Source organism: Chiloscyllium plagiosum, chromosome 9 (genome assembly GCF_004010195.1).
Source record: "Chiloscyllium plagiosum isolate BGI_BamShark_2017 chromosome 9, ASM401019v2, whole genome shotgun sequence".
In the NCBI taxonomy this organism is placed as follows: Eukaryota; Metazoa; Chordata; class Chondrichthyes; order Orectolobiformes; family Hemiscylliidae; genus Chiloscyllium; species Chiloscyllium plagiosum.
In genome coordinates this window covers 86182150-86188509 of record NC_057718.1, presented here as the reverse complement: position 1 = coordinate 86188509, position 6360 = coordinate 86182150, and the positions used below count along the sequence as shown (strand labels likewise).

At 43.8% G+C, this 6360-nt stretch overlaps 1 non-coding gene across 1 annotated transcript; it reads right to left on the bottom strand.

Moving 5' to 3' along the window:
* Positions 1–2189: 2189 nt before the first annotated feature.
* Positions 2190–2271, bottom strand: trnas-gcu. The gene has a single exon. It is a non-coding gene; the product is annotated as a tRNA-Ser (tRNA).
* Positions 2272–6360: the final 4089 nt, after the last annotated feature.

Sequence of the window (6360 nt, the reverse complement as noted above, 5' to 3'; positions counted from 1 at the left end):
CGCATGAATATGGGTTTTGTTACATTTGATGTTAACACATTCCGAGCATGTATCTCACTACCCAATTTCTATGTTATCCGTTGTTTTTTTTTTGTTTTTTTTTCTCTTTCTCTTATTTGAATAATGTAAGAGACTTAAATATACACTCTGATTAGTTGTAGGTTAGATTAGTAGTTAGTTGAGTTTTGTTTTTTTTCTTTCTCGGTATTTTTCTTTTGTTAAGTTTTGGTTATTATATATTTAAGATTTAATTGTATATCAATGTTTGTACTTGAGAGTTTTGTTTATTTTTGTAAACTTGTAAAAATGTTAAATTTCTAATAAAAATATCTATTAAAAAAAATCACTGCAAACAAAAGACACAATCACTGATGGAGACACGTCTTTGATGTAAAGTTTCTATCGGGACCTCGAGATCTCCTTCGGGTAATCTGATTTTTGGGTAATTGGTATTCGGATAATTGACGTTCCTCTGTATTTCCCTCCCCATCCCTATCCACTCTCCATAAAGACCATTCACTTCACGACTCCCTTGTCAGGTCCAGCCTCTCACCAACCTCATTCTTGATGAAGGGCTTTTTCCCGAAGCGTCAATTCTCCTGCTCCTTCGATGCTATGCTTTTCCAGCACCACCCTCTCAACTGTATCATCAGATTAATGACCAGAGTGGCCTTTCTCCTGAGATAAGGTACAGCAGCTGCCAACTGATGAATTGTCCACAGCAGCATCCATCCGTAATAAATTCACATGATTATGGGAAGAAATCATATCTTATCAGTTTACAATCTTTGACAATTCCCTCTCCCTTCAGTAAATGTCCTCTGTCTCTACACTCTGGTGTCTCCTGCTCCGTGATCAATACCCAACTGGTATCACCTTGTCTTCGAGCAAGTATCCCACCAGGTTCCGGCGGGTGTTCTGGGGGGTGTACTCACACTTTTGCCCCTACAAAAGTCATCAGACGTTGTAAGTTTATTGGGAGGATGTAACTGGTCACCTCCTCCATACATTCTCCTCATGGGTGTCCCTCCTTTCAGAGGCTGATTATTCAGATTATACAATGCCTGTGGCAGCACTTTCAGCCACCCCTCTAGGGAATGATTAGGGGTCAATAACTGAATGTGTTGTTGGAATAACCCATTCATTCGTTCTACGAAGCCAGCCGCTTGAGGGTAATAAGGAATGTGGAACAGCCAATGTAGCCCGTTGTCCACAGCCCATTGCTCCACCCGCTGACCTGTAAAGTGTGAGCTATTATTTGATTGTCTTTCTGATAGTTCTCCACAGCAGGATATCAACTGTTCTCGGCCTTTAACAGCGTCACTCTGATTCGCTTTGATTGTTGGGAAAGTTAACATGAGCCCAGAGTAAGTGTCTATCATGGTTAACAGATATTGATATTGTTGTTGTCACGGTAATGGGCTAACATAGTCAATCTGCCAGATTGGAACAGGCTGATCTCCTCGTTTGATTTATGCCATCAGCTTTCTCAGCAGTGATGTGTGTTTCACCTTTTGACAGATCTCACACTTACCAGGAACTTCTTTCACCAGCTTGAAGGGGAAGTGCAAATCTCGATCTCTTGCCCAATGCAAGTGCCATGTTACCCTCAATGTCCTGATTTTTCATGAGGCCATATTCCAGTGTGGTACTCTTCAGATGCATCTTCAACTGTTCTGGCTTTTACTATTCCGTCTACAGTCTTGTTGCAGATTCTGAACCATCCTTCCCAAGGCCATCAGCATGGTACACAGTAATTTCCATGTGCTGTGCCTTCGCCCATATTTGTTTCCATAATTCCTGTTCCCCACAGGGGCTTTCCATCAATCTTCCAGTCATGTGACTGCCAGATTAGATTAGATTAGATTACTTACAGTGTGGAAACAGGCCCTTCAGCCCAACAAGTCCACACCGACCCGCCGAAGCGTAACCCGCCCATACCCCTACATTTACCCCTTACCTAACACTACGGGCAATTTAGCATGGCCAATTCACCTGACCTGCACATCTTTGGACTGTGGGAGGAAACCAGAGCACCCGGAGGAAACCCACGCAGACACGGGGAGAACGTGCAAACTCCACACAGTCAGTCGCCTGAGGCGGGAATTGAACCCAGGTCTCTGACACTGCGAGGCAGCAGTGCTAACCACTGTACCACCGTGCCGCCCACTGAAAATCACTGATAGCACCGACGAGAGTGGGACTCGAACCCACGCATACAGAACACAATGGATTAGCAGTCCATCACCTTAACCTCTCGGCCACCTCGTCACATGCCAGGTTGGCATCCACACAGCCACTGCCCATGAGTCAGTATAAATCCAGACGCTGACTCACCTTCTCCAGCACTAGGACCACAGCTGCTAATGCTGCATACTGGCTCAATCCCCCACCTCCTTCACTGTGGATAATCGTCAGTGTGGAGTGATTAAACACAGCTACTCACCACAGCCTCTGGCCATTCTTCCATGTGGCTGATCCATCAGTGAACCAAGCACAGTGACGGGATCTTTGGGCAGTTGTTCGAACGGAAGATGCACAGCCTGGTCAGAGCTTGCAGTTTAGTCACCTGGTGGGTATTCAGCTATTTATTCAAGGAGTTTGGTAACCCCTTTTTTATCTTTCTTGTCTCGATCAGCTATGTATCATTTCCGTTTTACAATGGAGCTTTGTTGGACTTTACCGGCCGTGTGGGTCACAATGTCAGATAACACCCCCATTAGAATTGGTAACTCAGGGCTGAGGTACAGTTTGTCCTCACCAATCTGCCCTTCAGATTGGACTGGAGCCCAGTAACAGGCCAGAAGTTGCTTTTAAAATGGAGTGTAACGTGTAGCTGCTTCAGTCAGTTTTCTGGATGAGAAGTCCAAAGGTATTGCTTTTCTCTTTAGTCTCTGCCCTAAGCTCCACGTGGGCTCCATCTTGTATCATCGATACTTATCATTCAAAGGGGAAGCCAGGTATCCGAGGGGCCGGGGAAGCGCTACTGCTATAGCCTCTTCAGTGGCTGCAAATGCTTTCTGCTGTTCATCGCCCCATTCAAACTGAGCTTTCTTTCAAGTAATGGCATATAAACATCTTAGTAACATGGTCAAGTCAAGTACATGTCTACACCAATATCTGAGTAGACCTATACATTTTGGTGTCTCAGCCTTGCTAGTTGCAACTGCCATTTCTTGTATTTTATTCTTTACTTTTTCAGGGATGACTCTATCCCCTTTTGTGCACTGAATGCCTAAAAACTGCACTGATTGTGCTGCTCGGTGTACCTTTTTCAGGTTCATTTCCCAGCCTCTGGATCACACTGTGTGGCTCGAGCGACCACCACCGCGGTTTCCGTTGGTCCGTGGGTCAAGGTGGCATTAATATAATGTACGACATGAATGTCCAGGGACAGCACTCACATATCTCAGTCCCTTGCTACTAGCTAATGGTATACGGTTGGGCTGTGTAGCTATCCTTGTGGGAGCCGACAGAACGTACATTGGCAGGTGCAACAGTACATTGCCTTTCCTCCAATAAACAATGACAGGGACATGAGGCCTCGGGTCTCGGGTCATCCCACCAAACACCCTGACGCAGACCCTGGCGTCCAGGCCCACCCTTAGTCGATAGACCACAACTGCCTGCCTTCCTCCTTGCTCTGGGATAGGGATGTTGTGGGAGATGCTGTCGGTGTGGTTTCCTTTCCTCCCTCCATGTCTGATTTAGTCTCTCCTAATCCCTGTCCAGTTGGAGAGCAGTGTGTCTTCCACATATTGTGCATGGTATCCGTATATATCCCTTGTTTTTTTTTCTCGTGGCTGTTCTTTCCCTTTCTTTATCTTCTAACTCCATTTGCCTCAATTGCAATTTAATTTTTTCTAACTCTACGGCATTTGTCTGTTTCTCTGACACACTTAAGTGTTTGACCAACTCCATTACAATTTGAGCTTTCCTTTTGTCCCTGGTTAGACCCAATTCTAACTTATTTGCTCATTCTAAAAGTATGGCCTTCCTCTGTCTTTCTAAACTTGCTTGGAAAATTTGGGAATCATCTTCAAACCCCAGAACCTCTTTAGCAACCTTAACAGCCACTTCTCTCCCTTTTAATTGAACCACTATGAGTAACCAAAATTAAACAAATTTTCTAACATACATTTTATTTAAAGGTCTAGGACACTAATCAGCAAGTATTCAAATCTGTTGGGATCTTTCATATCCCAAATCTGATCAAATTTGTCCAAATCTCAGAGTGGATCTGTCTATACCTGTCCAACTAACGGACTCGAGCCCACAAACTGTTACGTCACGTCGGTGAACCCTTCTGCTAATTTATCAATTTATTCTTTAACTCTAAGAGTGAACATTAAACAACAACTTATTCACAACTCTAAGCCCACCTTTCTCTGACCAACTTATTACCTGCCTCCAACTCTGTAACAATATACTGTTCCAATAAAACACTTTTTAAAATTACAGCAAATTAATTTTTCAGCCATAGAGCGGCTGTCATCATTGGTGTCTTTCTTCTTTCAGCTGAAGATCTCCATGAGTCATCGTCTTTCTTTTATGGTGAATATGTTTCATATGAAAAGGTACCTTTGATGGAGAGTGTTTCATTGTCTTGGGTCTTTCTCAATGGCAGTTACTCTATGCCTGCCTGCCTTTTCTTATATCCCCAACATCAGATTGTTTCATTGGTTTGTGGTTGGCAAAACAATAAATTCAAACTCAGTTGGGTTTTAATATTCTGACATATAATTTAAACTGATTTGAATTAAAATTCGAATTGTTATCAAAACAGCAACCAACTCAGGTACCTATTTCACAGACAAATGTTACATATTTTCAATTTTCCAGTACACTCTGAGACTGCTACTTCATTGTATGACAAGTGCTTGTAAACTCTCAGGGCAGAACAATATTTATTCTCTCTTACAGGTACGGTACACACCTTCAACTTCATAACAAGAGGAATGTAAGTATGTACACATAATTTTCTGATTCAGTATGCAGGTGTACTTACTGGAGAAGAAGCAAAGCTCGATCATAGAGTCATAGAGATGTACAGCACAGAAACAGACCCTTCGGTCCAACTTATCCATGCCGATCAGATATCCCAACCTAATCTAGTCCCATTTGCCAGCCTTTGGCCCATATCCCTCTCAACCCTTCCTAATCATATACTCATTCCAAATGCCTTTTAAATGTCATAATTGTACCAGCCTCCATCACTTCCTATGACAGCTCATTTGATATACATACTCTGCTTGAAAAGGTTAGCCCTGAGGTTCCTTTTAAATTTTTCCCTTCTCACCCTAAACCTATTCCCTCTAGTTCTGGACGCCCCCACCCCAGTGAAAGGACTTGTCTATTTACCCTACCCTTGCCCCTCATAATTTTATAAACCTCTAAATAAAGTCACTCCTCAGCCTCTGATGCTCCAGGGAAAGCAGCCCCAGCCTGTTCAGCCTCAAATGTAACTCAAATCCTCCAAACCTGGTTACATCCTTGTAAATCTTTTCTGAACCCTTCAAGTTTCACAACATCCTTCGAATAGGAGGGAGACCAGAATTGCATGCAATATTCCAAAACTGACCTAATCAATGTCCTGATCATGTTTTTGGGATCCTTAAGGGGGAGGGGGAGCAGCCCCAAGTCGTGGTCCACATAGGCACCAACGACATAGGTAGGAAGAGAAATGGGAATTTAAGGCAGAAATTCAGGGAGCTAGGGTGGAAGCTTAGAGCTAGGATGAACAGAGTTGTTGTCTCTGGTTTGTTGCCCGTGCCACGTGCTAGTGAGGCAAGGAATAGGGAGAGAGAGGAGTTGAACATGTGGCTACAGGGATGGTGCAGGAGGGAGGTCTTTGGATTCTTGGATTATTGGGGCTATTTCTGGGGTAGGTGGGACCTCTACAAGCAGGATGATCTTCATCTGAACCAGAGGGGTACCAATATCCTGGGGGGGAAGTTCGCTAAGGCTATTGGGGTGTGTTTAAACTAATCCAGCAGGAGGATGGGAACCAAAATTGTAGTTCGAGTATAGAAAAGATTGAGAGTAGGGAGGTCCAAAATCAAGTTTCAGGGACGCAAGATGTGGGTGAACTTGCAGGCATAGGTTGGTACCTGGGACTTCGATGTTGTGGCCATTTCGGAGACATGGTTAGAGCAGGGAGAGGAATAGTTGTTGCAGGTTCCAGGATTGAAATGTTTCAGTAAGAACAGAGAAGATGGTAAAAGAGGGGGAGGTGTGGCATTGTTGGTCAAGGACAGTATTACAGTTGCAGAAAGGATATTTGGGGACTTGTCAACTGAGGTAGTATGGGCTGAAGTTAGAAACAGGAAAGGAGAGGTCACCCTGTTGGGAGTTTTCTAT